Genomic DNA, 12,459 nt, shown 5'->3' on the forward strand with positions numbered 1-12,459 from the left:
ATGATCTTCTGAATTATTTGGATCAACATGAAGCTAAAACAATATTGGAAGAGAATCCTTGGGATTGTGGTGAGCCCTAATCCATTCTAACTGGTGTCCATTTAAGAAGAGACACACAAAAAAGACCCCAGAGGTGTGTGTAGGCAGAGGTACAACCAGGCTGGGATATAGGAAGAAAGCTACTATTCTGGACTGAATGTGTCCCCCTAAAAGTTGCATGTTGAAACCTAACCCCTAATGTGACAGCATTAGGAGATGGGTCCTAATTGTGCCAAAGGGTGGTGCCCTTGTGCATGAGATTAGTGCCCTGGTGAAAGGGACCCAGAGAGCTCTATCATGGTCTTTCTGGCATATGAAGACACAGGAGAAGGCAGGTGTCTGAAACAGCATAGAGGTCACCACCTGACCACAGTGCAGTCATGCTGGTATTCTTGATCTTGGACACCCCATCTCCAGAACTGTGGGAAATGTACTTCTGCTGTTTATAAAAGCCTGGTCTGTGCTACTTTGTTGTATCAGTGCCATACCAAGACAGTGGTCATCTGCAAGTCAAGGAGAGAGGACTTAGATGACACCAGTCCAGTCTGTGACCATGTCACATTCAACATACCTGTTCTTGTCTGGTCTCAGGAGCCAAGCAAAGTTGTGCCTGGTTCATACTTGGAGGGGAGAAGAAACCAAACTTGAAGACACCTTGTTCTTGAGTTTTCAGCTTCCAGGACTGTGAAGAACGAGTCCCTTTTGTTTAAGCCACCAGACTGTGGTATTTTGTTATGTTAAATGAAATGAAAATCAGATCTTTCTTTCTCACTAGACTCTGAAGGAATGGTTCAATGATCATTCAACCTCATGGCTCCTGGCATGTCCTAGGTATTTGTGGATGTTTATTCAGTAAGTGGATGTGCAAGTGATTGAGTTGCTTGGAGAGGGCCCTCAAGATCATCTGGTTCAATTTAAGTCACCTATTTCCCAGACTCATGCCCTTTCTGCCACTCAGATGGAGGGCTTGCATGTTCTCTGCAAGTTCAGATGTTCTCATGTGTTGTTTACAGTGCCATTAAATAATTTAAACAGGTGAGTCCCTGCCACTAAACTTTTCTAACATTTTGTTCTTGCTTGACCTCCACTCTCATTTCCAGAAAAAAGCCACAGAATATTAAAGCCAAAGGGAATTTTTGTGATTTCACAGCTGAATCCCTTAACTGATACTTTTTTCCTTCCTAAATATAATCTCAGAATATTGGAGAAAATTTTGAAAATACAAGGAAATAATTATTCTTACTAACTATTGGTATTTTGCATATTTGTTACCTGCATGTTCTTCTCTATATGGTGGTTACTATAGTATGTGAACAGATTATTTTTTAAAAACAAAGAATTATTGATTGATTTGCAAGGCAGAGTTACAGAGAGAGAGAGAGGGAGGGAGAGAACATCTTCCATTTGCTGGTTCACTTTCCAAATGTAATGTTCACTTTCCAGCTGTAATGGCTGGAACTGGGCCAATCTGAAACCAGGAGCCAGGAGGTGCTCCCAGGTCTCCCATATGGGTGCATGGGCCCAAAGTCTTGGGTCATCTTCTACTGCTTTCCCTGGCTTCAGCAGAGAGCTGGATCAGAAGTAGGGCAGATGGAACTTGAACGGTGCCCATATGGATGAAGGCACTGCAGAAGGCGGTTTTAACACCATATACTACATAGAGTATATTCCATCCTACAGTAATCTATATAATCTAATATATATAGGAATATATATATATAACTAATATACTTTATATTGCTAATATACTATGTATAGTAATATACTATATAATTATATAGTATATTAGTATATAGTTATATATATTACATATTATATACTACATATTATATATTACATATTACTATACTATGTATAGTAATATAATATATATTATTATAGCATATAATTATATATAGTATATTAGTATATAGCTATATATATTACATATTTAGTAATCACCATATAGAGAAAAACATGCAAGTAACAAATATGCCAAAATACCAATAGTTGGTAAGAATAATTATTTCCAGAGCTGGACCATGAACAGATCTCTTTTATTTCCCCACTTCATGAGTATGTTGCTGTCATTTCATAGAATTAAAAATTTTTAGTTTCTTGATTTATTTTCATTTTTTTGAAAGAGAGATATAGAGATAGATCCTCCATCTGCTTGTTCCTTCCCCAAATGCTTGCAATAGCCAGGGCTGAGCCCAGCAAAAAAGAGCAACCCAAAACTCAATCACCATCTACTATCTGGGTGTCAGGGACTCAAGTATTTAAGGTATCATCGGCTTCTTCTTTGGGAGTACATTAGCAGGAAGTTATATTAGAAGTAGAGGAGTTGAGACTCGAGCTGACACTCCAATTTGGGATGCAGGTATCTAGTGGTGACTTAACTGCTGCACCAAATGTCCACCTCCATAGCATTTTTAGTGATTGCATAACACTCCTTCCAAGTATATGTGTTCCATCTTCTTTATGTTCTCCTTTGAATATTTAGATTGTTTTATTTTGAGGCACAATATTCATGAATATCTTTGTTCTTATAAATAAATGTTTTCCATTTTCTTGGGAGAGAGCTCCCAAAGTAGAATTACCAATCAAAGAACAGTTTTGTGGGGCCAGCATTGTGGTATAGTGGGCTAAGCAGCCACCTGGGATATCAGAATTCCACATGGGTGCCAGTTTTAGTCTGAGCTGCTCCACTTACAATCCAGTTTCCTGCTAATGTGCCTGGGAAAGCAGTGGATGAAACTCAGGTCTTCTGGCTTCATCCTGGATCAGCTCTGGTTTTTATGGCCATTTGGGAAGTGAAACAGCAGATGGATGATCTCTCTCTATTTCTCTCTCACACTCTGCCTTTCAAATAAACAAAAATAAATAAATAAAAAGGGGTACCGTTTTGTGTTTCTTGAAACTATTATCAAATTGCTTTCAAAAGAGCTGTATTAATTAAATTGCTCTGTTTCTCTATATTTTATTTCAGAAATGGAAGCCAAAAGAGATCAAATGAAATATCCTAAGTTATAAAGGTAATAATGACACATCTAGAGTTAAAACCCATCTAGGTCCAACATCCTTATTCTGTTGTTTTTTCTGCAGCCATAGGTGACTCTAATTTCCTGGGCATGCCTGAGAAGGAATCTGCACAATCCTAGAGTATTACATCTCCTAATCCTCAAACACTCATGGGCTGTTTTTATGAAGTTTTTCTACTTCTATTATTATATACTTCATACTTTTTATCCAAATTTATTTTACAAAACACCATTACTGTATGTAGTATTATATCTGAAATGAGTTTGAAGTATGCTTAGATTTATTTCTAACATGCAATTAAAATAAACATGTAACTATTAAAGTGAAAAAAAGCTAAGTTATATTCCACAGAAAATACATTTTAGGAAACATGGATATGTAGTATAAGCATGGACTTTATATCCAGATACGTGTGAGGTCAACTGTTGGCTCTGTGGCTTAGCTATGTTGTCTTGGACACATCACTTAGCCTCCTTGATCTTTGATTCCCCGATGTCTAATCTGAGGGCAGTAATGTTTCCCTCACAGGGCTTTTGGAGCTCCAGTGGCTACTTAATGCCCAGGCAGGCAATGCGTACATGATGCTTCCTTTGTGGTTATTACTAGGACTGCTGCTTATTCCCAAGAAAAAGTCCATACTGGACTCTCAGGCTGGTGGATTTCTGCTGACATGTGTATGTGAAGAAGTTACTTCCACTCCTTAGGAATTGCAGTATGGCTGTCTGTATTTTGATTTCTCCCTTCCACTACATGTGCACTCTGTGATTTTTGGAGTAATTGCTTACCTTCTCTGTGCCTCATTTACCGAATTTGTATTCTTTAAATTTACACATGAACATGATACATATTTATAAAGAACTATGTGATGTTTGATGTATATATATATATATATATACACACACACACACATATATATAGTCATCTTCAAATCACAGAATGCATGTCCGTCTCTTCAAACCATTATCATTTCTTTCTGATAGCTCTTTTTTTAAAATTATTTATTTCTTTGAAAGGCAGAGGAAGAGAGAGAGAGAAAGAGAGAGAGAGGTTTTGCTATCTACTGGTTCACTCCCTAAATGGCCACAATGACTGGAGCTGTGCTGATATGAAGCCAGGAGCCAGAAGCTCCCTTTAAGTCTCCCATGTGGGTGCATGGGCCCAAGCACATCTTCCACTGCTTTCTTAGGCCATAGCAGAGAGCTGGATCAGAACGGGAGCAGCTGGGTCTCCGACTGGCACCCATATGGGATGCTGAAATTGCAGGCAGTGGCTTTTCCCATGTACATCACAGTGCCAGACCCTCTGATAGTTCTTTTTAAATATATAGTCCATCATCCTTGCACCTTACTATACAGTAGGACATATGAATTTATTTCCCAAAATTATAACTTTGTCCTAATTTGTAAAATGTGGCCAATAATAGTATGGTGGACACAATGGTTAAGCATAGCAGTTAAGATACCACTTAGGGGGCTGGTGCTGTGGTGTAGTGGGTAAAGCTTCTGCCTGCAGGGCTGGCATCCCATATAGGCACTGGTTCAACATGCTCCAAACTCATCTTGCACCTCCCTGCCACAGCCCTGCCATTTCTCCAAAGAGCTCTGATCCCTTTCATGGGAGGAGAGTACTGACAAGCCCAGGGTACTAGATATGCCCTTGCTAGCAGGTGACCTTGGTCCTGGACCCTCTAGTGGACAGACCTGTGAAATAATATGTGAGGACACACATATTCCAAAAAAATTTCATGGAAAAATACACGCAGTTTCTTCTTCATAGGAACTTTTCATGAACTTTTAAAAGATTATTTATCTCTTTGGTAGGCAGAGATGACAAAGAGATAAGTTCTCACTCACAGATTCACTTCCTCAAAAGCCTGCAATGGCAGGGATGACCGACTGAAATCAAGATCTAGGATCTCAATCCAGATCCCCCATGTGGGTGGCAGGGACTCCACAACTTGAGCCAGTACCTCTTGCTCCAAGGTTATGAATTAGCAGAAAGCTAGACTCGGGAGCAGAGTTGGGACTAGAACCCAGGCACTCTGATAAGGGATACAGGTGTCCCATATGGTATCTTTAAAATAAAATGATTTTAAAGATCATAAAGTAAGCAACTGCTTGAAAAATTATTTAAGTATGTCAAAACCTCATAAGAAGCCAACTTGGGGACAATATGGGCAACATATTGAAAAAATGGTAGTAACAGATTATTAACTCATAGGTGTCCATGAGCCCATGCATACATAAATGAATAATTGAACAAGTAAATAAATGAGGGGGTAGGAATATGTTTTCCTTATAGTAAAATTTCAATGAATAAATATAGAAGGAATTATGGAAATAGAAAATCACTAACTGGTTAATACCACAGGCCATAATATTTATGTGTAAGCAAGAATCATCTGTGGATTCTATAAATTAATGGATAAAATTATGATGAAAAGAAATAGATTTTTTGTCTATCAAAGTTTCTCACCACAAGATACTAATTACAGTGGGGGAAATAGTAACTTTAGGGAAACCTGGCAGACACCACCTGAACCAATTGCTCAGAGTCAACCAGTAATGTGAGATTTGGACACCTGGTCCCCTAACATTCTATACTGAGGATATACAAGTTCTGTGGTATTCTTGCCAAAAATATATCAGACAAGCCCCAACTGCTCGACATTCTACAAAAATCAACGAATTGTAATTATTTAGCATTGAGTAAATGTCCTACAAATGCCCAGGGGCTTAAAGGAAACATTGACAAGGAATTAAGGAAAACATAGGTAAGATATACAGCAAGGAATGTGAACAAAAAGATAATTCTGCAGTGAATGTAGGACTGCAGGGATATCTTCTATATGTCATTGCATATAAACCCACAGGTGGGATGGCTGGGTTACAAAGAGAGAATCAGGAAGGCTCCAAACACAAAAAATTGATAAAAAAAAAAAGCTACCTAGTTAATACTGTGGGATTTTATACTTTGCCCCACAAACCTGAACAATTGTTACTTCTTAATAAAAAGTTATAAAATAAATTAATAAAAATATTCTTAATATATAAAATCATGAAGAAGGAGGCAAAAGGACATTGAGGAGATGAAGAAACAGCTGAACCAAAAATTACAAAACAAATTCAGTAACAGGCTTGAAGAGGCACATGAATCAGTGAACTAGAAGACAAATGAAGCTATGTCTTCTGAGTAGAAGACACATAAATGAAAAAAGTAAACAGATCCCAAGACATTTGTAGCACATCATTGATTGTCCTAAAATTGCCGTCATGGGATGCCCACTATGAGTGAGGACAGGGATACAGAATACTTGGAAAATTATTGCTGAAATATCCAAATATGACAAAATACATTGATTTACAGATGTGAGATCTAGAGTGAACTCAAGAGGATGGGCTGCAAAAGCACACTGAGATATATTCCTTTTCAAATTACTGACAAAATATGAGCAAATAATCTCAAAAGGAATAAGAGGCAAATGATTTTTGATACAAAAATGATCTTTAAAGTGACTAACAGCTGATTTCCTCTGACAAAAATGGCAGTCAGAGGTAAGTGGGAAGGCACATTTAAATCACTGGAAGGAAAATGACTACAACTGTCAGATATGAGTTCTATATCAGGCAAAATTAAAACATGGTGAGATAAAATTGAAGTGGTTGTGTTAATAGAACAATCCTACCATAGTGAGCAAGTGAGTTTGTCAGGCTGAAATGAAGGACACAATGCGGTAATTAAAACTGATATGAATTAATAAAATCACAGATTTTGATAACAAAACAGACAACTATAGCAGCCATTACTCATTCCTTTTGGTGGTTAATTGTTTTTTCTATGTGATTTAAAGGCAGATGCACAAAACAATATTTATAAAGCCATGTTGAAGAGAATACAATGTTAAGACTTTGTATTGTTACATCTCTATTAATAGACACATATTTAGCAATGGAACCATGGGCTTTTGTGCATGGAGGGATTTTTAAATAAATATTTTATTTTTACTTTTTAATGACTTCAGAGTTTAATTCTTGTTATACAAAAGTGATTGAAAAATTTGTGACATTGGAAATAAAAGAAAGTGTATTTTGATGAAAAACTAGGTTGATTTTCATTTTTTTATCATATGCATTTCCACAAATCTTTTCAAGATGATTTTGTAAGTCGTTATGTAGTCAGTTTTATGAGTTTCCACTAATAGTATCTACCTCTTAATAAAATTTTTGTAGTAATCCATATAAATAGGTTTTATGGGTACTTGGCATGGAAAACAATTGGAATTTTAATATGGGAGAAAATTTTAGCTCAAAGAATGAAGGACTCAAATTTTCTTCTCTTGTAGGATGTAAGATGCAAAATGAATATAACTTTAGTACTGCATAGTCACACTTAGTGTGTGATACAGATGGATTACTTAATCTAAAGGAAGCTGGTGATGCTCCCTTTTGTCTTTGAAATTTATAAAACAAGTCAGATTAACTATATGGCAGTTTTTTATCAATAATTAATTATGATGGAGTGCATATATAAATATGTTAAATAAATATATTGAACTAAATGTTAAATATATATACATAGTAGTATATACAATAAGAATGAATATAAAATAAAGTTTAGTTTGAAGATGCTATGAACAAAACTAATTTGATGAATCTAAAGTGTTAATCACTATAGACAATGTTAGGAAATATTATAAGCCATTAGGTATTTATGAGCTTAATAGTTAAAAGCTCCAAATTAGTAACACAAAAATCCTTTAAATAGGAAAAAATATATACATTTTCAATTATATTAACAGAGAGAAATCAACAGAGGATTCTTCAGTTTTCATTGATTCATTAAAAGCAATCAATATCAATATGTAAACAACAAAGAATGAAGTACATGAACATATATATAGTTAAGTAATTTATGTAAAAGTTTTTTAATTAAATGGGAACATTTTGACCAGGAAACAAAGGATAATATTTCCAGTTCAGAAACCATAGATAAGTGCTTAAGTAGGTATAAATTTTAGGTATAAAATTGTCATTGCATCCTTCACAGCAGAAATCCAGCAGATTATATTTTTGGGGCATTGTAATGACAATAGAAATTATCAAGTGAGGTGTAATAACATCAAGTGATACATACCTACATGTTCATTTCATTAAGATCATTTAAGTTAGCCCACAATTTAGACAGAAATTTAAAAAATGATTTTTTTAGATTCATGGGAGTGCTAGTGAAGAGGAGTAAATAATCCTGAATCAAATAAATATTCCTACAAATAGTCATTTAATGCTATCATAAAACTGTAATTCTGAACTTGTATATAGGGACTATTAATGGCAAAGAAATGCAATATTTCATAAGCTTGTGAAAAAAACATGAAAATATTTGTATGATATTAAAATAATGGTTTTCTACATATTATCATTATGCTCTAGTACATTGAGCAAGAAGAATATGAGGAATATGTTCTAAACAAAAATAAAAAAAGGATTTCTCATGAAATATGGTTGTTTAGTACAGGAAATCTATCTGAAATGTTACTTTGTATAATAGTGACAACTGTGATTTTTGGAAAATTTGTTATATATTCTAATAATTTATAATACAGAAAGTCAAAATCCTGAAATGTTATTAGATTCCTTAAAATTCCCAATAATGTGGAAGGAAAATTTGAAGACTCCAAAACTACAAAATTAAACCAAGAAAATGGTCTAGAGAAGAAATTAACGAAGCAAGTTCTCGTTTCATATAAGACCTATTTTAAAAAATGACTAATCTATTTGGGTTGTTCAGTTTGGAGGGGGCAAAAGGACTTAAAAATAACTAACTGCAAACATTTCAAAGTGAATTATCACTTATATGAGAATCAATTTTTATATTATTTTTTACACAAGAAATAACCAACCAAAATAAAATTCCACATCACATAAGCTTCAGACATAGGGATCATATTGTTACACTGTAAGTGAATAAAATGGCCATAGGAAAATTAAAATAAAATGAAAATGAAAACAACAGGATACTATATGCATAAAAAGGTATATTTGGAAACAGCAAGTACATAACTGAACAGGTAGTGAATCTACTTAATGTGAACCATGTTAAACATGAGCTGAGCTGAAGACTATTGAACTATATTATTAAGCACAGTGAGTACATTCAAACACAGTAAAAAGAGTAAATGAATGGAATTTAAAATATAAACCTACAAATAAAAAGCTTAGACTGAGAAAGAATTAAACTACTAGCTGTTTCTCAGGACTAAGGAAAAGAAATAAAGGACAGTATTATTAGAATTTTTATGGCATAAATTTCCAAAATTGATCACAAGATACAAACCTGTGATTCAGAAGTTTATTGGGTCAAAAGTGAAAATTTAACAAAAAATACTTCAGTAATATCCATACTTTGTGACATCATAGAGGAAAAAAATGACTTAAATAAGTGATAAAAGAAGGGTGATGATATACAAATACAAGAGCAAGGTCCGCACCTTTAATATAGTGTCAGAACAGATATAAATATTAAGACATCATAGAGTAACTGCCTTCAACAAACAAAGGTAAACTTAGATTAATTTCTAAGTAGATCTAGGGATTCGGTACCAAACGTAGTTTCATAGAGCACACCACAAAAAGAAATGCAAATGTTCTCTTGCATTAAATTAAGAAAGAACAAGATGAAGAAACTTCAATACATGCAGAACATTGAACTAACAGAGGCAGTGTCCAAGAGAAAAAACATTTAGAGGCTGGTGATGTGGCATAGCAGGTAAAGCTGTTACCTGCAGTACCAGCATTTCATATGTGTGCTAGTTCAATTCCTGACTGCTCCACTTCTGATCCAACTCTCTGGTATGACATAAGAAAGCAGTAGAAGATGACCCAAGTCCTTGGGCCCCTACACTCCTGTGGGAGACATTGAAAAAGCTCCTGGCTCCAGCTTTGGATTGCCCCAGCTCAGGCCTTTGCTGCCATCTGGGGATTGAACCGGCAGATGGAAGACCTCTCTCTATGTCTTTGTCTCTGTCTCTTTGTAGCTCTGCCTTTCCAATAAATATATACATCTTTAAAATATTTAGATACAAGTTAAAAATACAAGTTTTGCATGTTTAAATTAGAATTAAAATTCTGGACTTTTAAATATTGTACTTGGTAGAATTTATGTTTTCAGGTGTGTTTTATCAGCTTGTTAAAATTGATGTCATATCACTCGTTTTGAAGAATTCCAACTATTCATTTATTAGCCCTAATAAGCACTAAGGACTGACAGTGGTATAGATATTTCCCACAAGTTTCTGGGCATGCAGAACAACTGGATCATATTTCCACAATATAGTTGAGAAGGATGACACTATGATATCCACACAGTATACATGATCACAAAGAAACTCACCAACAGCAGGACAGTATGTGTGGCTCTTTTTGCTGGGGAGTCCTTGGGAAATCCCTCATGCTTTGAAGGTACTCAGACCTCTTTTGATGGCTAGATAAGAAGATCACCATATAAGCACTGGAGAAAAGCATGATTTCTACAAAGATTTTCTGGGACAATGCGAGTGTGAAATATATTTCCATGATGATGGAGTTCATTGAAGAAATTCAGCAGTACTTACTGATATGGAATAGATTGGTTATGTTAGATAGAGCTGCACTGTAGATGATCATTGGACGACAGGTTGAAGGACCAAAAACAGAAGAAAGAATGGATAATATAATTTGTGAGCTTGTGTTTAAATCTTGACAAAGAGAAGGTGTTGGTGCTGATGGTTATGACCTGGATGATGCTAAGGTGGCAGGTGGTACAAACGGAGAGACCCCCTCATCACTCTACTCAAGTAGAACAAAGCCTTACATTTTAAGTCACTTCAATGACTTGAACATGTCTGGAAATAAAATATATAGTGTAGTGAGTAGCATCATTATGTGGAAAAAGCCAGGTGACAGATGGTCACATTAGTGGGCTTAGGCCTAAGATCTTGGTGGATTGTGAAGATATTGAAGAGAAAGATAAAGACATTGGCTAAGATTCAAATGGCAGCTTGGAAAAAATACATAATTTTTAATGACAACATAAGTGAAAATTTTGTTCATATTAAAAGCATACAAGAAGCCTTTTTGGATACCTGTGAAACAAACAAATAAACAGATCTCACATCACCAGTGGCCTTTCTTTTTGTCATGAAAATTACTACAAGTAATTATTTATATTGTACACACTTATTTTTAAGGAACCCTGATATTGCAAAGATTCTTTTTTCCATTTATGACTTAAGGTATACAAACTTCCTACATTTCATAGGTATAAATTTAGGATGAAGATTCTTTTTTAAACTTTTATTTAATGAATATAAATTTCCAAAGTACAGCTTATGGATTACAATGGCTTCTCCCCAATAACTTCCCTCCCACCTGCAACCCTCCCCTTTCCCGCTCCCTCTCCCCTTCCATTCACATCAAGATTCATTTTCAATTATCTTTATATACAGAAGATCAGTTTAGCGTATATTCAGTAAAGATTTCAACAGTTTGCACCCACATAGAAACACAAAATGAAAAATACTGTTTGAGTACTAGTTATAGCATTAAATCACAATGTACAGCACATTAGACTTCTGCACTACTCTCTACAACAAATTAAGTTTTTTCATTATATCCATTTTCTGACCCTTTTGAAGATTGCCCTATTTGGGGGTTTCAATAATTTCAGAAAATAAAATTATCTTAAATTTAATTTTTCTTTAAACTCTTTGAAGTACTCTTTACACACACACACACACACACATAATGCAAAAATGACTCATATTCAGGAATGAATGTCTGAAGTGGTAAACTCCAGAACCACATGACTTGCAGGAGTTAACAAATGAAAAATAGCATAGTTGATTGAATGGTGGCCTAACTTTCTTCGAAGACTTACTATAGTAAAATGAAAACACACTTGTGTATTGAAACTGAATAACTGATTGACCAAAAACATATATGTCTTCCCTTAGCATTTCCTGTAGCCAGGGAAAGAACCAGGATTACACTGACTAGAACATTAATTTAATTAACTTAATTCTAATTTAAATATGCAGAACTTGTAATGTCAGATTATATCTAATTTTTTTTTTTACTTTTACACTGATGATATTCTGCATTTACTGAAATTTCTTGTGCTTTCTTAATTTAATGCAGAAAATCATTTTTTTCCTTTCTGGAGTGTGCATCTGTGTAGCTACTTTGATACGTAATCTCTAGATCTTACTTCAGAAATTAGTCTAAATTTACCTTTGTTTATTGAATCAGTTTCTGTATATTGTCTTAATATTTATTTCTGTTCTGACACTAATATGTGGTGAATTTTCTCTTGTCTTTGTAGATCATTATCCTTCATTGTATGAATTATTTAAGTCGCTTCTTC

General features: G+C 34.8%; 2 pseudogenes; one reads left to right on the forward strand and one right to left on the reverse strand.

The window, feature by feature from the left end:
- Nucleotides 1-12,459, forward strand: part of LOC127485582 (RNA-binding protein with serine-rich domain 1-like) — a 208,631-nt pseudogene that overhangs the window by 121,882 nt on the left and 74,290 nt on the right.
- LOC127489768 (vomeronasal type-1 receptor 90-like) lies at nt 4,295-11,377 on the reverse strand (annotated as a pseudogene).

The sequence above is a fragment of the Oryctolagus cuniculus genome, chromosome 13, assembly GCF_964237555.1.
Source record: "Oryctolagus cuniculus chromosome 13, mOryCun1.1, whole genome shotgun sequence".
Taxonomy (NCBI): Eukaryota; Metazoa; Chordata; class Mammalia; order Lagomorpha; family Leporidae; genus Oryctolagus; species Oryctolagus cuniculus.